Below are 19,049 nucleotides of genomic sequence, written 5' to 3' on the forward strand. Positions count from 1 at the left end.
CACTTTGTAAGCTGGTACGTAAAAGTTAGCTGCTGCTATATATTCAACTAGTACATTTTTATCAGTTACAATTGCCATATTCCCAGTTTTTTATCTTTTAGTTTCTTTTAAATATTTCTTCTATCACATTTAGGCTTGTAAAATTATATCTTCCATCTAAAGCTGACATAAACATACTATTCCACTTCTTTCTAGATTTTTGCAGGTTTTAAAAGAAATATTTAACTCTTTGATCCCTCTAGAAATTATCTTAATGTATAGAATAAGGTATGAATTCAAGTTAATATATTTTTTACTAGTATTCAACTGCCCAATAGTACGTTCAATAATCATTTATTTTCTCACTATTACACTACTTCTTTTTTTTTTTAAAGGTTTTATTTATTTATTGTTTTCCCCCCAAAGCCCCAGTAGATAGTTGTATGTCATAGCTGCACATCCCTCCAGTTCCTGTATGTGGGACTCGGCCTCGGGATGGATGGAGAAGTGGTGCCTCGATGCGCGCCTGGGATCCGAACCCGGGCCACCAGCATCGGAGCGCGCACACTTAACCACCAAGCCACGGGGCCGGCCCTATTACACTACTTCTGTTAAATCTTGAGGCCCTAGATGTATTGTCTCTTTTTAATGAATTTTTTTAAACATTTACTATAGTAACTTAAATTTATTACTGAATTTATCAAATTTTCAACTCCATATCATGTAGTTTTGATAATTGTCCTTTTTAAAAATGTTTTAAAGTCTTATATAGCAATGATATTGTTATTGCCTTAAAAAAAAAAAAAGCTTCTGGTGCTCCACTCTTACATAAGGATTTATATTTCACATTTTTCAAGGTCTATGGGATATTCTGCAAAGGTTCTAATATTGCACTAGGTATAAATATGAACTAAGGGAATATTACCGTCTTTACAATACATAATTAATATTACCTGCCAGGAACAGGGCATAGCTCTCCTTTTATTCATATCTTCTTTTGCTTTTCCCATTGAGGCTACATAATTTGCTTCTATGAAAAAAAAAAAACTATTGTGTTTTAGGAAAAAATATAAAGTATAAATATAGAAGTAATAACCAATGTGGTGGATAGGGGCATTGGCCAGTTTCATGAAAAGAATTTTTTTCAGTAATTTCCAAGCTCTATATTAATAAATTATAAGTAGGAATGCAACTGATTGTTGCAGATTTCTTATATATCCTATATCTCCTGTCATATTGCTATCAATAATTCTGGTTGAATGTTGAGGTGTATAAGCAAGATATCTGCAAAAATGACTCATTCATTTCCTATAGGCATTTCTTTCAATCACGGAAAACACTTTGTTTAGTGCCAAGTGTGTGCTGGACACATCAGACACATGCTAGTCTCTGCTACACACAAAAGATTCAGAAACAAAAAACAACAACAACAAAAAGCAGCCCTTCAAATTGTCCAGAATCTGAAAAGGAAAACACACAAGCAAGCCAGTGATCGAAAGCACAGGATGGTAAGGGCAGCTCACTGTTAAGTATAGGATATAATACATTTTCTACAGGAAAGAGACTACCTGCATCTTCGACCAGCATCTGCAGGAAAGAGATCACCAGCTGTTCTAATGCCAGTTAACTTATACAAAGCAAGTGGGTTCTGAAGGGACTCAGCAGTGAACTGCAGTGGATGCCCCAGTGGGCCCCCCAGATACCCCTGTAAGTCCAAGGCGTTCATTTTCCCAGCCGCTGGGAGTGTTGGCTGCTAAGGGCTCACTATTGAGTCTCTCCTCAGGAACTGCCCTCCACTAAATGAGCAGCCTCATCCAAGGTTATCCCCCAACCCCCCCATTACCCACCTGCCCACATCAATGACTGAACGATGCAGAATACAAAAGCCACAACGTGAGACATCTCTGAAGGACCGCTCCCACTCTACGGCATCAGGTAGGATTGACCAAGGCCCCTATTATAACCGGTCTCAGCACAACTTCTCCCTCTCTACTCAGTCCCGCTTCTTCTCTCTGTTACCTGTGGGTGGTCCTGCAGGCAAATCTCCATCCAGAGTCTCTTTCCCAGGAATCTGACCTATCTTAGTTATGTACCTGTTGTTGCTTTTCTTTTTTCTTTTATTTTTTTCCTTTTATTTTTTTATCTCTCCCCTCTGTACAGAAGCAGGGCTCTTTGCTCATTATACTTCTGTATCTCCAACACCTAAAACAGTACTTGGCACATAGATGCGCTCAATAAACATTTCCTGAATAAATGAATAGAATTGAGACCCTCCTTTGCTCTTCACAGTTACTCCAAAGGCTGGATCCCTGTCCCCAAACATCAGAAGGCAGCTGAGAGTTGCTACCTAACAGACCTCCTGGAGTTTGACTGCATACCTCTCTGTGCATGTCTCTGAGCATTGCCTGTCCCTAGATCCCCATTGCTTGTGACATCCCTTTCTTGAAGAACCTTCATTACTTCCCGTTTGGTCTCCTCGCTGTTGACACTTGCCTGATCCTGAAGTTGGGAACTTCTCTCCAATTACCTCCTTTTCCTTCTTGCTTAAGCTCTGCTCCCTCCCCTAGAGTTGATTTCCTCCCAACTTACACCCACCTCCAGTAAGTGGCTGAGGCAAGATTCAGACCCAAAGACATCTGATTTCAAAATTATGTTCCGTCCACTTTCCCACGCTGCCACTCAAGACGTAGCAATGACAGCTATGCTTACAATGAGCATTTATACACTGCCTTACAGATACAAAGCACTGATATCTCACAGCTAGGCCAATGCTTAGTTACATTAATTGCATGGCATGTGACCTTTGTTGTCAATGTCACCATGTCTGCCCCTCCTGGAAATATCTGACATGTCGGAAATCTCTTCTAACTACAAATTTACCTCAAGACAAATATAATTAAAATTCAGAAATCATAAATAACAATAATCAAGTTGGTAGTGTCACACAGACCCCAAAATTCCCCATGCTTCCTAAACATCTATCTGTAGCTGTCCTTCGCTTCACTCGGAGGGCTGAGGAGAGAGGCAGCCTCTTGGGTCATTTTCCCAGAGCCTCAGTCTTAGGCACCATCTAATTCCTCCTCCCACAGATCCCCTTGCTTACTGCCTGTGACATGGCCTCAGCTGCGCACATAGTTCCTTGGATCATTTTGGAATCTGCTGCTTTCCCTTCATATTCTCCTTGTGAAAGAAACAGGGAGTAATTCCAGTCTTTTTCCCTTCTGGTGTCGTCCCGTTGTTCTTAGCTCGTAACCATCTTCTTCCTTTGCAGCTGCTCCTCTCCTCTAGACACTCACCTCAGGCATCCTTTGGCATAGTTTTTCCTAATAAGGTTTTCCGCCTCTCCATCCACGTCTCTGAATTACAGCCATGTTAGACTATATCCAATATGCAGAAAAATCCTCCAAGGTGGCTGGTGCAGGGATTATTACCATGCTGATCAGCATGTGATCAAGGAGAAAACTAAGTCAGTGATTTACATAAATTCACATCGTCATTAAGTGATGGAACAAGAATCTGATCCTAGATTCTCTAGCTCCAGGTCTTCTGGCCCAACAACTGCAACAACATCAAAAGCCGTAAAAACTGCTTACTATGTGCTAAACACTGACCTAAGCTACTATCATGTCCCAGCTCATTTAACCCCCAAGACAATCCTATTTTCATGGAGTATGTAAATGATATCGTCTACATTTTACCCACGAGGAAACTGAGGTTCAGTGAGGTTATATGCAATCTGCAGCCTGGTCACAGAGTCAGAAAGTATTGCAACTGAGATCTGACCCCATCCTAGGTGACTGCTCCACCATGGTGCAACTTTAGCTGTTATTCTAACAGAAGTCATTCCCAGTTGTTGGTTTTATTTGGGACATTTTGTCCACTGGATGCATTGTCCAGAGCCAGGATGACTCATATGGTACTCATCTCCCATGCTCACCTGCCATTTTATAAAACTTTCATTGCTTTATAAAAACAGTTACTTCTCTATTCATCCTTGTTTTCTCCAGTAATATTGAAACATTTGTTTCAGACAAATTCTCACTTGAAAACTCTCTTACAGACACGATAAACGCAGGTCATTTGCCATATCTTCAGTTCAGCAACATGTTAAAAGGGGGAATGGGACTAGAATTTATTGAACATTCACCTTGCATCAACTACTTTACGTGGCCCATGTAGTATAAACAACTCTATGAAATAGGTATCATAAACCTATTTTACAGATGAAGAAATAAGGTTCAGGAAATTTAACTCACCCAGAATTACACAACTTCCAAACGGCAAAGAATTCAGATTCAGATCTGCCTGACTCCAAAGTAGAATGGTTTTTCCATCACACACATCTGAGTCCAACACAACAACGTACCATGGAGTCAGTGGAGAATTACCTTTTAAGCAACAATACAAGATTTCCAAACTAAGAGTCTTTTGCGTTTCATCAGAATTTGTACTTTTTATTTTTTCCCCCAAGACCTCACAGAACCACTTGAACATCTTTGTCTGTAAAGCAGAGGAATTTTGAGTATTAATAATAATAAAAAGAAGTCAAACACACATAACTCCAAAATAGCAGATAGCAGACATCAGAATTCATCTAATTTGTTAGAAAGACTGTTTGTTACCTTGTACTGAGAAAATCATGTTTACTGCGTATATTGCTGGGGGCAAGCTAAGAAGATTTCAAAGTTAATTTCCCCTCATACATTTAGGCCAAGCCTAAAACACACAGGCCTTTGCCTCGGAACGTCATCTCTGGGCTACTGACGCCATCTATGGGCCCTGTAGTGGCTGCAGCAGCGCCTGGAGTGGGGAACAATGCACAGTGAGTGGCCCAGCACACGCCTGGCCTGGTGTGAACGCGGCTCTCTGGACCTGAAGAGAATGAAGATTAATGTCACACCAGATGTCCTTTAAAGAGATTCATTTCAAAAGACTGCTCTTGTTTTTCCTCAGAAAGGATGGCTTGTTCCTAACAGAGCGGCCATAAGGCGGGGAGATCTCCCCACAGAGGACAAGTACAATGAAGATGTGTTTTTACCACAAAAATATGGGCAGAAAAAAACACGAGCCAGAAAAGAATCCTTTGGCAGAGACAGCCTATGAAATCAGTAAGGGAGGAAGGAGAAAGCAGTGCTATGCAACGCAGCCAACAAACACTCAGCAAACCCTGAGGGAAAGCTCTGTGAACCCCCTGAAATTTTACGCAAAACAGCTTTCACGTGCATTTTTTATTTCTCATTGGCAGGTTTATAGATTTCACTAGATTATCAAAGTTCCGATACACTAAAGGGTTAAGAACCACCGACACTGTTACCTCAGAACCATAATCATGTAGGCAAAGAGCAGGGATTCACACAGGCTAAATGTGAATCTCCTCTGCCACTGTTTAGCTGCATGACCTTGAACATGCACACAGACACATTTAAATTCTCTGCCTCTTGGTGTCCCCATTTTAGAGATGCAGATAAACTGCTCCAGGGAGAAGGGAAATGACTTGCCAGAGGTTAGCTACCAGGGGCTGCTGGAGCCAGAGCTCCAACTACACTGTGTGTGCCTCCCCAAGCCCAGCAACTGTTTCACTGGGTTCCATCTTCTTCACTAAGAACACTACCCTGCCTGGTCCTTCCTCAGCACTGAAGGATAGCTCCTTAAAAAAGGCCAGATTCATGGGCTTAGAATCTGTGCAGGGTTCCACGTTCACAAGGGCCCCTGCACTTGGGGTTTAATGCTCTGCAGTCATCATCTTAAAATTCTTAGTCATTTTGTCTTTGAATTTGTGTTTTATAAGTGATGTCTGAGGGAACGATGGAGCTTGGGGGAAGGGAAGGGCTTGGAGCCTCACCTCATACATGGTCCTGCCTCTTGCCACCTCCCCACCTCCCCAACAGGCTCTGGGCCTCCCTTCCCAGTCCCCTCACTCCCACCCCACTCCCTAGCCATGCTTCCTCCTTCCCCACCCCAGCTGGCTGGCTGAGCAGACCTCTACCCAGGGGACAGCCACCAGGTCTCAAGTCCAGTTTTTCTGTCCCCTCCCCTCCACCTCCTTCTGAGGGCCAGGGAGCAGTGGAGGGGAGGGTAGAAGTAGGGGATGATCTGGGGGTGGGGCAAGTCAGAGCCCATCCCTGCCCCGGGCTAACAGCACAACAGGAGGCCTCTCATCTACCCCCAATCCCAACACCAGGTACATGTGTTTGCATGGAGGTTGCAAACCATTGGGAGTTGCTCTCTGCCTTGGAGAATTAGGGCAGGGGACCCATGGAAAGAGGAGGTTGACTACTCTGCCCTGCTAGGGCCTCACATTTTTATTTTGCTTTGAGACCCACAAATTATGTAGCCGGCCCTGTCCTTAAAGGAAAGTATACATATATTTTAATATCGAGGAATAAATGCTAATAAGCTGCCATTACTTAAACTTGTGCTTTCAGCCTCTTCTTCTTAAATCCTCTGTCTGCTGGCATTAGCACTCTGGCCTCACATTTATACATCATCAAATATTTGGTGATGAAAGTGCAAACAAATAAAAAATTCAGTTGTATCAAAAAAAGAGACTATATATAACACTACGCTAAAGATGTCCTATCATATGGAACCATATGGTATTTCTATTTTAAAAACTGAAGGAGAGAAATGGACCAGTTGGGATAATTCTAATATTTTTCCTCGTCCTTACTGTCTTTTCTGTACTACAGCTCTGTTCTGGCAGTCAGCGCTGACAGGAAGGCCTGTGGGGATTAGTGCATTTTACAGACTAAACAGCTAAAAAGCTTTCTTTCTGTTTTTCCCCTATTTTTTCTTAAGGAAATAGGCTGCAAGTTGTATTTTCTGGTCTCAGCTAGAGTGCTCAATCCATGGCATTTAAGAAATAGCACGCAGCCATTCATATCTCAGGGGAAACTCGAAGATTCACCCACTTTCTCTGTTCTTTCTTCCTTTTTCCCAGTGCACATCTGAGCTGGACTTGTGCAGGCAAATTGGAAGTAGGGGAAGTTGTTTTGATGGCCCCATTCTCTCAGTTCCAAATCAGTCTTTTCCACCTCAGATCTTCATCCACGCTACTACTTGAGTGACCGTTTTAAAGACAAGTATAATCATCTCACTCCAGTGGTTGTAAACTTAGTGGATCTCCAATGCTTAAAGAAACTGTTACCACAAACAGAACCCATCCTGCCCCTGCACATGGGGGTCCTGCAACAACCTACTATAAGGCAAGCAGACTATAGAAGATTTTATTAATTTTATTAATTATAACACACACCCACACAGACACACACACTCCAGAGGAGCTAGTCAAAGTCACTGTCCAAACCTAACTCAAAGAGAAAGGCTTTCACAAAAATGTCATAAACAATCTGCCGATTTTGTATCCTCCCAAATCCACGGAACAAAAAGGTCAAGAGGAGAGATTTCAGGCCCCATCCTTTCAATATCAGAGACAATTAATGCTTTGGCTTCATTTTTTTTTTTTTTTTTTTTGTGAGGAAGATCATCCCTGTGCTAACATCTGCCACTCCCCCTCTTTTTTTGCTGAGGAAGACCGGCCCTGGGCTAACATCTGTGCCTATCTTCCTCCACTTTATGTGGGACGCCACCACAGCATGGCTTGCCAAGCAGTGCGTCAGTGCGCGCCTGGGATCCGAACCGGCGAACCCGGGGCAGCTGCAGCGGAGTGTGCTCGCTTAACTGCTTGCGCCACCGGGCCGGCCCCGCCTTAGCTTCATTTTTGAAAGAGAAAGTAAACTTTAAGTGTCACTTCAGTGGGACCTAGTCCCATGGTAGGAATACTAGAGATAACACAGGCTTATTAATGCAATTATCTGGGACAGGAGACAGGGCAAAGAGAAGCTTCTGTGCAGGTCTGACAAGGTAGCTATCCAGCCTGGAGTAGGACAAAGAGGATGGGATGGTGAGAGGACAGCAAGGGTACCAACAGCAATTGTAGCCTGTTAGGGACGCCCCAAGGGAAACCTCTTTAGTAGTTCCATTAACACTCATCATGCTCTATTATACTCACTTGTCTGTCACCCAACTAGACTGTGCATTCCTTCAGGGCAAAGACTGTATTCTTCTTTCTGCCATGGTGCCCATGATAAGTGTCAAGTCTCTATGCCCAACTGCGGTGGGCAGTGGTAAGGGCTTGAGAATACACATTTTTAATTGAAATCCGGGCCATTGAGTTTTCTTAAGGCTGGTTTCCCCTGGAGAGTGAAGATCACATTAACAGTGTTCTTTCCCTTTCATTCAGTGTCCCAACTGTCAGTCCTAAGAGCAGCAACAGTTTGTCCCCAGCTCCTAGAACAGAGCCTGCTCATGAGCATGTCCTCCACACGTTTGTTCTCCTCCTCTGCTCAATATTATCTTCTCATCATTAGGACTAGCCCCAAATTACCAAATTCTAGCACCCTCTGACCAGGAGAAAGAAAGGCTTATGACCTCTAACTGGAACTTAGCAGCATCAACCAATTCGAGAGACCCACCCAAGTGCATCCTCTGTCGTCCAGAGTTTGTCAATCCCTGATTAACGCGCTGACATATTTCATCGTCAGTCAGTCTCCAACAGCCTCCCTCCGCCTGAGAGAGCCTATTCTGAAGAAAGGATGAATGAGGCTTCCGCTTTCCCATGATTTCTGCCAGAAATATCAATATAGACCAACTGTCCAATTTTCCATGATCCACACCACGATTGGGGAACATTCTACCTGCCATCTGTCACTTTTTTCCTGTCAGATTGCTCACAAGGCAAAGGAAACTGATTGTGTTTTTACATATAAATTAAATTGATACCGGTAATAAAATATCTGACTGAGTCGTGCAACTTAATAAATGCAGCCTGTTCAGGATAACCATGTCTGCACAAGATGGAGTGGCAGTCATCTATCACAAATGGCAGGCCCTGCTGCCTGCCTGCTCCCAACGCAGAGCTGACTTCAATGGCCCTCGGAGTGTCTATTTTTCTCTCTGTCCTGTACATGTGTTTCCTTTGGAGTATGAATGTTGTGGAGATGCCAGACTTTGCAGAGAGGCTGTCCTCAGTCAGACAATGAAGCACAGTGAGAAGAGCATCCACTTTGGGGCCAGGCAGGACACTTTCTCCTTGGAGAAAGATCCCCACTCTGATTCCTAATAGTGGGATGTGTTTAGGCAATTCACTTGTCCTCTCTAAGCCCCAGCTTCCTCTACAGGGAATATAAGTTTTGCAATAACTACCTTTGAAGGTTCTCGTGGGATTAGAAATAAGGTATGTAAAGCACCTGGCTTGCTATTAGCCATCCATAAAGAGTAGACAGTAGCAGGACACAAAAAGTCATTTGTGTCAACCTTCACTAAAAAAATTACATCAGTATTATTACTGTTGTTGCTGTTATTTTTAATCAGTTTAGTAGATTATTTGGAAGTATAGAAGATTTTTCCAGGATGAGATAAGCAGGATTAGAATAAAAGAGTAATGTCCACTTGGTGGAATAAAATAAAACTAAGAATCATCACTCAGCTATTATTCAAGCAGCCTTTCTGCCATGTTAGCTACGTCCCTTTAATTCATTGCAATTACCTTATATATAAATGAAAAGAAAGAAAATGAGAATTTCAACAATAGAACCAAACCTCACCTAGAGGAGAACATTGCTGAAAGCCTAGAAAATCATTCAAGATTCAACTGAGCCCTAACAACCAGTTTTCCTGTCACTCTCTTGGCAGCCAGTTCCATTGACTCCAGGACTCTGCCTTTAGTGACTCATCACTCTCCTTATCCACTTCCTCTGCTCCTGCTGTTATAATTGACACTATGTCCCCTTCCTGGCTTTCTCAAGGTTTCTGCTTACACATAGCTTCTACTTATTCACAGCTCCTAATGCTCATGACTTCCATTTCAGGAAGCCCATTTACATGTCTCATGATGTCCTCTTTGTGTTCTCTACCTCTACTGACAACTGCTGACTCCACGTCTCATATTTCAAACTCCCCAGTGGAGAAGAACTTTATAGTTCAGTTCATCACTGTCAAAGATAATCACCATCCACCAGGTGGGGAATAGCTCTTATACTAGGCAACCAGAATTCAGATACCTACCAGCCTCACTTCAGATACCTACCCCTTGTCCAGTCAATTATGGCCAGGACCTCAGAATCAAAATTCTACCTGTGCATGAGAACCCCGTAGGGCCGCTTCCAAGCAGCAGGCTGTGGGCTTGGCAGGCAGTCAGCACAACAGATTCCTCTCCAAAACATCTCTCTCCTCAGGCATTTTCATTCCAGAAAAGGCTTGTTACATGAAACAGAGAATTGATTACTGCACCAGAGATGGTACTTATTATACAGGATTGCTCATTTCAGAAATTTCAGAGTAATCAGAATAACAAAACAACATACCTAAACCGTGTCCTTTGAAACAGGGAGCTTTTGAATCATAGAAGACTTTGTATTTATTTGCAAATACAATCGGGTTAGTATAAAATCCATTTTCAGAGTTTGGATAGAATGCTCATAATATTCCCAGGATAACTGGGAAATCTTCTAGATACTCCCTGAAATAGAAGCAGAGTGTGATATCTGACTTACTCTGATTCTTGATCTTGTATTTGGTGGCTCCTCCATTTAATAGGTACTTATGGATCATCAACTAACAAAAAGCCACTGCTTGTTGTTGGTTTTAATATCTATGGATGATGAGGGACAGTCTCAAAATAGCTTTGGTGAAGCCAGGTGGTAAGCTCTGTGAAAATGGGTAAAACAATTACATTTCACGCCTGAATTTCACACCTCTCATCGTGATATTCCACTGTTTTATTTCTTGGCTATACATCCTTAACTCATTCCCTTGCAGAATTAAAGACTAACAATTTGACAAAGCCACCTTTCTTTGCTTATAATCTGGATGGATTTCTGTTTTATTCTGTCAAGAAAAAGGTGTGTGTGTTGGGGGAGGTGGGGGTGGATTCTGGCCAAACCAAGAGCTTCTTTTTTTAATGTTTGGGAGCATGATACTGCACTTTATGGCAGTTGAAGACAATTTGCATGACTTATTAAATCATGAAAAGCAAAGTAACATTGTTTTATGCATGATCACGAGGTCAGAGGACTCAAGGGTGGTATAGAGGAGGAGGAACAATCTCACCTGTGAAATGCTGCTGAGGGCAGTTACCCAGATGTCATTCCTGCACAAGAATCAGTCCAACTATTTCATGTCTCACACCGGCTGGACAGACCACATCTGAGCAGCCCCAGTGTGGTGCTTTTGTAATGTCGAATTCGTTGAATGAAAGGAGTGAAGAAGCTTACTAGGTACCTTCATAATCCCCCGGGCAACAAAATCCTTTTGCTTAGAAGAATAAATTGAAATGATCTACTTAATGTGTTGTCTCTTCAGTTAGAAGGAGAGGGCCCTTCATCTCTATTGCCTCAGTACCTAGCAGAGAGTAGAGAGTGAATGAAAGCATGTTGAATTAAATGGGGTGGGGTTTACCCAGCTCAGACATCTCTTATGAAGGGTTGCTGATGACATTTTGAAACAAAAGGGGAGGATTAGCTAAGGTATGAGAGTGTATAGTTTCTTTTCATTCATGTATATATACACATATGTTATATATCATGTATGTACATATATATCATATATGTGTAAGCATATATATGTGTGTGTATATATATATACATGCATATATCAGAAAGACTATGTAGTGGGTTCTGGCATCACCAAAATGATTAAGAGTCTATTTGTGGGTCAGCCCAAACTGTCTCTCTGCTCATTCATTGCTGATCTTCCTCTTATTAAAGACTGGTCTATACCAAAATTGCCCCAGGTTTGCTTAAAATTTCCATCCTCAGCATTGCTAAGAAAAATTGTCCCACCCTCATCCCAGTTCTCTCTGCAAAATTATGTTTTTCATCCTAACTTGTTACCTCAAGAAGAGATGCCCTGGGCTGTGTCTTTGCCAGTTTCTCTGCTTTGGGAGGCTGTGTAATGGGTTGGAAAGAATAGGGCCTTGGAAGACATACAGTCAAGGACTTGTGTCCAGTGGGTCCCTAGTCACTTCTTTAAGTCTCAATTACTTCTTCTCTAAAATAAGCATAATAGTAGTAGCTATCTAGTAGGGGTATAATACAGATTAAATTAGATAATGTATATAAAGTATGTAATACAGTTTTTGACACATAATAAACCCTTCGAAAGTGGTAGTTATTTTTATTACCACTTTTTCACATTATCTTCTTCTCTGAACATTCTGAGTTATGTACCATGGCACTGAATTCCTTTCTGCTCTTGTTCTGATAGGGTGAAGTGAGCAATGAAGCTACTTTTTCATTAGCATGTGAACTAAAAACAGAGCCTCTCCCAGGCAGAGATCACCTGACATTTCTTCTCTAATATTATTATACGCAGCTCCCATTCCTAATCATGAAACTACTTCAAACACAACATGGTATGGGCTACACTTTCCCAATCTTAACAAATGGGATTATTAATTGTCATATTATCCCCTAACTTACAGATGAGAAGAAAAGGTGTTGGACTCTATGTGAATCTTAGGGAGAGTGAGTGAGATCCTCTCTTTGAATCAGCCTAAACTGCAAATCCCAAGGCCTTTACCCTCAAGTATTTCCTTTGGCAGATATTAAACGAGTGCCCATTCTCAGCATAAAACGCTGTGCTGGAGCCTTCCCTGATACCCCACATTGGGTCAGTTGACCTTCTTGTGTCCCACAGAAACCAGCATATATGTGAACAAGCTTATCACACACATTGCATCGAAACTGCCTATTTACTTGTCTGACACTCTTTTTATGTAACACCCACTCTTATAACCAATCTCTACTTAATCAACTCTCTAGATTAAGCATTCACCTTTACAGCCTGCTGACTGAGGACCACTGAAGCTAACTGCTTAGGACTGGTAGGCTGCTCGAAATGTGGTCACACATTTTTCACTCCCAACAGCTAGCTTGTGAATGTGCCATCAGCCAGTGGTGTTTGTTCTCAAATCATTTTTTGCTTATTGTAGTTAATATTGTAATCATGTCATTTAATTAACTGTGACATATACCTATTAAATATGGGTGCAAAAAGAAAGCTGTCATACCAATAAAACTAAGTAGAATGTTTCGAAAAGACTCAAAGAAGGTGAGTCATTTTTTAAATGCTATTAAATTAACAATGAGAGAAAAAGTTTCAAAAAATTAGGAAGAAAAACTATAAAAATTTTAAAAGATTTTGTGTTTGGTTTGCTTGGCAAGTACCTAAGTTTTAGTTCCACTTTAAAGAAATAAAATCTGGAAATTGTAAGCAATGCAACGTGGGTGGAACTTATGCAAGTAAAATGACCAGGACCTCCTATCAGCAGACTTACAATCAAAGACAAAACATGACCCTGCATTAACAGATTGATGATTAAATATGCCCTTGACTGTTACAAGGTAAATGTTTAAGGTATGTATATATCATTTTAATGGTACTTTATGCAATTTTTTCAATTAACCAAACAATAACTAATATGAATTACATGGTCTCACATTGCCTTGGTTATACAATGTATCCCAAGTCTAACATAGTGATTGAAACTGTGGGAGATCAAAATTGGCCACCCTGAAATATGTCTCTTTACCTTGATTATTTTCTCTGACAGACATTTGACCTCCCCAACACTGCCTAAAAAATTTAACATAGAAGACCTGTTCCAGGAAGGAGTTACTATCATATGATGGCTGTAATATAATGTAAATAGATGCTACAATAGGAAAGGCACGGCGGTTTAGGGAGTCAAGATGGCGGCGTAAGCAGACTCTGAACTCACCTCCTCCCGTGGACACAGCCAATTTACAACTACTTGTGGAAAAATTACCCCTGAGACAGAAGTGAAAACTGGATGAGAGGAACTCCTGCAACAACGGACAATCCTAACTGAGGTGGAATAGGCAGAGACTCGCTTCTGGAGAGAAAACACTGCCTTCACAAGCCGCCAGCTTCACGGCCGCCGGGAGCAGCTCACAGGTACACAGCCCTCCCTGGAGGCGCGGGGCCCTGAGCTGGGAGCGCCCCCGCTGTGGGCATTTTGTGGACCCAGCACAATTGAGACCAGCGGCATAATATCTGACTTTGCCTGCTACTAAAGCATTGGGGAGTACCCCCAGAAAACCCGGTTCACAAAGAAACTAAAACTGGCTCTTAAAGGGCCCGCGCACAAAGTCACCCATTCCAGAAAGCATCCTAAAATCACCAGAAAGAAAGGTGCACAGTACTTTGGTGACAAGAGACTCACCTAATAGGCCCTGAGTGCATCTCGGTGAGGGGTGAGACCTCTCCAGGGACTGGGACATTGGCGGCGGCCATTGTTGTGGCCTGGTGTGGGCGTGCTGACACAGACACCATTGGAGTTCTCCCTGAGGCCTGCTAGCCCAGGGTCTTCCCCACCCACTAGAGCACCGATTTAATCCAGCTCAGCCAGGGCAGGCAGCCCACCCTAGAGACTGGCCCCACCCAACAACAAGCCCTCAGGCAACTTGTGGGCCTGCATAGATTGGTGACTGGATTCTCTGCAGCCTGGCAACTGAGCCGACTTGAGCAGGGCAGGGTGTGCACAAGGAACAGGTGGAGAGTGTGGGGCGGTGGCAGAGTGTGTGGGGCTCCCACCGTGGAGAGACTGGGTCCGCTTGGGGAGGTCGGGGCGCTCACACAGGGCAGGACTGTGTTGACTGTGTGTGTGGACCTGTGGGCAGCAGGGCTTCTCAGCCACAGAAGACTTCTGCTTCTCAAAGACCCACATAGGAGGTTTGCTCCACCTTCCAAAACCTGAAACAATTGGGTGCTCCTGTGCCTGAGGCCAGCCCCACCCAGCTGCAATCCTCAGAGAGCTGACAAGAGACCTAATAGGCTAGAGGCTTACAGCAATTGTAAGGCCCTGAGCCTAACAACCTGCCACGCTGGGGGCCTACTCACTTAAAAGAAATACTGCAACACAAATGTGATATTAGAACTTGCAGCCAACTGTGCTGGGGCTCCCCACACCTCATAAAGAGACTGAAGGGCCCACAACAACTACAAGCAGCTGAGCATTACAACAGCTGGCCAGGAGCATAACTCAGCCTCCCTGGGTGCCTACAGAGAGAGCAAACAGGCCACAGCAGAAGGATACATGTACCCACATAGAGGTCACCCCTGGAACATTGAGAATTGAGGGAAGCACACTGGAAGCCTCCTAAGGCATCACTTACATAAGGTCACCTATCCAAGAGCAGGAGATGTAGCTGACCTACCTAATACGTAGACACAAGCACAGGGAAAGAGGAAAAATGAAGAAGCAAAAGAATACACTCCAAGTGAGGAAACAGGACAAAACCCCAGAAAAGGAACTAAGTGAAACATAAATGAGCAACCTACCCGACAGAGAGTTCAAACTAAGAGTGTTAAGGATGCTCACTGATCTGGGGAGAAGAATAGATGAACTCAGTGAGAATGTCAACAAAGAAATGGAAGATATAAAAAAGAACCAATCAGAAATGAAGAATACAATACTGGAAATGAAAAATTCATTAGAGGGACTCAAAAGCAGAGTAGAGGATACAGAAGAACGGATCTGTGAGCTGGACAAAAGACTAGAAGAAATTACCCGAGGTGAACAGGTAAAAGAGAAAAGAATTAAAAAGAGTGAGGACAGTCTAAGGGACCTCTGGGACAACATCAAGCGCACTAACATCCGTGTTATAGGTGTCCCGGAAGGAGAAGAGCAAGAAAAGGGGTCAGAGAATCTATTTCAAGAAATAATAGATGAAAACTTCCCTAACCTAAGGAAGGAAACAGACATCCAGGTACAGGAAGCACAGAGAGCCCCAAACAAGATAAACCCAAAGAGGCCCACACCAAGACACATCATAATCAAAATGTCCAGAATTAAAGATAAAGAGAGAATCCTAAAAGCCACAAGAGAATGTCAAGTTACATACAAAGGAAACCCCATAAGGCTATCAGCTGACTTCTCAGCAGAAACCTTACAGGCTAGAAGAGAATGGCACGATATATTTAAAGTGCTAAAAGGAAAAAACTTACAGCCAAGAATACTCTACCCAGCAAGGTTATCATTCAAAATGGAAGGAGAGATCAAAATTTTCCCAGATAAGCAAAAATTAAAGGAGTTTGTCACCAAGAAACCAGTGCTACAAGAAATGTTAAAGGGACTGATTTAAGGGGAAAAGAAAATACCACAAATAGGAAAAATTATCTATTTCCATGATTAGAACGCAATGGATACAAATGCACAACAAAGAGGTTAGATATGATATCAAAAACATGAGGGAGGAGGGGAGTTAAAGAGTACAGCTTTCAGACAGAGGTCAAACTAAAGTGACCATCAATTCTGTATAGAAGAAAGGAACAGAGAAGGACTACTAAAACACTGAGAAAAAAAAAAAGTTAAAAAATGGCAGTAAGTACATACTTATCAATAGCTACTTTAAATGTCAATGGACTAAATGCTCCAATTAAAAGGCATAGGGTGTCTGACTGGATTAAAAAACAAGACCCATATATATGCTGCATACAAGAGACACACTTCAGACCTAAAGACACTCACAAACTGAAAGTGAAGGGATGGAAAAAGATACTCCAAGCAAATGGCAATGAAAACAAAGCTGGGGTAGCAGTACTCATATCAGACAAAAAAGACTTTAAAACAAAAACTGTAAAAAGAGACAAAGAAGGGCATTACATAATGATCAAGGGAACAATCCAACAAGACGGTATAACACTTGTAAATATCTACGCACCCAATGTAGGTGCACCTAAATATATAAAGCAATTATTAACAGACATAAAAACAGAAATAGACAGTAACACAATAATAGTAGGGGACTTTATCACTCCACTTACACCAACGGATAGATCATCCAAACAGAAGATCAATAAGGAAACATTGGCCTTAAACGACACACTAGAACAGATGGACCTAGTAGATATATACAGAGCATTCCATCCAAAAACCGAAGAATACACGTTCTTTTCAAAGGCACATGGAACATTCTCCAGGATTGATCACATATTAGGCCACAAAACAAGTCTCCATAAATTTAAGAAGATTGAAATAATACCAAGCATCTTTTCTGACCACAACGGTATGAAACTAGAAATCAACTATAGGAAGAAAATCAGAAAAGCCACAAATACGTGGAGATTAAACAAAATGCTACTGAACAACGACTGGGTTAATGAAGAAATCAAAGAAGAAATCAAAAAATATCTGGAGACAAATGAAAATGAAAATACGACATGCCAGAATTTATGGGATACAGCAAAAGCAGTTCTAAGAGGGAAGTTTATAGCGATACAGGCCTATCTCAACAAACAAGAAAAATCTCAAATAAACAATCTAACAATGCACCTGAAGGAACTGGAAAAAGAAGAAGAAACAAAGCCCAAAATCAGTAGAAGAAGGGAAATAATAAAAATCAGAGCAGAAATAAATGAAATAGAGAGCAAAAAAACAATAGAAAAAATTAATAAAACCAAGAGCTGGATCTTTGAAAAGATCAACAAAATTGACAAACCTTTAGCTAGACTCACCAAGAAAAAAAGAGAGAAGGCACAAATAAGTAAAATCAGAAATGAAAGAGGAGAGGTTACAACAGACACCTCAGAAATACAAAAGATTATAAGAGAATACTATGAAAAGCTATATGCCAACCAATTCGACAATCTGGAAGAAATGGATAAATTCTTAGAATCATACAACCTTCCAAAACTGGATCAAGAAGAAGTAGAGAATTTGAATAGACCAATCACCAGTAAGGAGATTGAAACAGTAATCAAAAACCTCCCCAAAAATAAAAGTCCAGGACCAGACGGCTTCCCTGGTGAATTCTACCAAACATTCAAAGAAGACTTAATACCTATCCTTCTCAAACTCTTCCAAAAAATTGAGGAGGGGGGGAAGCTCCCTACCTCATTCTATGAAGCTGACATTACCCTGATACCAAAACCAGATAAGGACAACACAAAAAAAGAAAATTACAGGCCAATATCACTGATGAACATCGATGCAAAAATCCTCAATAAAATACTAGCAAATCGCATACAACAATACGTTGAAAAGATTATACACCATGATCAAGTGGGATTTATTCCAGGGATGCAGGGATGGTTTAACACTAGCAAATCAATCAACGTAATACACCACATTAATAAAATGAAGAATAAAAATCACATGATCATCTCAATAGATGCAGAGAAAGCATTTGACAAGATACAGCATCCATTTATGATAAAAACTCTGAATAAAATGGGTATAGAAGGAAAGTACCTCAACATAATAAAGACCATATATGAGAAACCCACAGCTAATATCATCCTCAATGGTGAAAAACTGAAAGCCATCCCTCTAAGAACAGGAACCAGACAAGGATGCCCACTCTCACCACTCCTATTTAACATAGTACTGGAAGTCCTAGCCAGAGCAATCAGGCAAGAGAAAGAAATAAAAGGGATCCAAATTGGAAAGGAAGAAGTGAAACTGCCACTATTTGCAGATGACATGATTTTATATATAGAAAACCCTAAAGAATCCACCAGAAAACTTTTAGAAGTAATAAACGAATATGGTAAAGTTGCAGGATACAAAATCAACATACAAAAATCAGTTGCATTTCTGTACACTAACAAGGAAGTAGCAGAAAGAGAAATTAAGAATACCATCCCATTTACAATTGCAACAAAAAGAATAAAATACCTAGGAATAAACTTAACCAAAGAGGTGAAAGATCTGTACACCGAAAACTATAAAACATTTCTGAAAGAAATTGAAGAAGACACAAAGAAATGGAAAGATATTCCGTGCTCTTGGATTGGAAGAATTAACATAGTTAAGATGTCCATACTTCCTAAAGCCATCTATAGATTCAATGCAATCCCTATCAATGTTCCAACAACATTTTTCACAGAAATAGAACAAAGAATCCTAAAATTTATATGGAACAACAAAAGACCCCAAATAGCTAAAGGAATCCTGAGAAAAAAGAACAAAGCTGGAGGTATCACACTCCCTGATTTCAAAATATACTACAAAGCTGTAGTAACCAAAACAGCATGGTACTGGCACA

At 41.5% G+C, this 19,049-nt stretch overlaps 1 long non-coding RNA gene across 1 annotated transcript in view; it reads right to left on the bottom strand.

The window, feature by feature from the left end:
- The window catches only part of LOC147916646 (uncharacterized), a 144,428-nt gene extending 130,094 nt beyond the window's left edge, over positions 1-14,334 (bottom strand). Inside the window, exon 1 of the long non-coding RNA XR_015552791.1 lies at positions 14,225-14,334. This is a non-coding gene — a long non-coding RNA (uncharacterized LOC147916646). The remainder of the gene's footprint in view (positions 1-14,224) is intronic.
- Positions 14,335-19,049: the final 4,715 nt, after the last annotated feature.

This window comes from Ceratotherium simum, chromosome 7, assembly GCF_057802395.1.
Source record: "Ceratotherium simum simum isolate JZ-2026a chromosome 7, ASM5780239v1, whole genome shotgun sequence".
Lineage (NCBI taxonomy): Eukaryota > Metazoa > Chordata > Mammalia > Perissodactyla > Rhinocerotidae > Ceratotherium > Ceratotherium simum.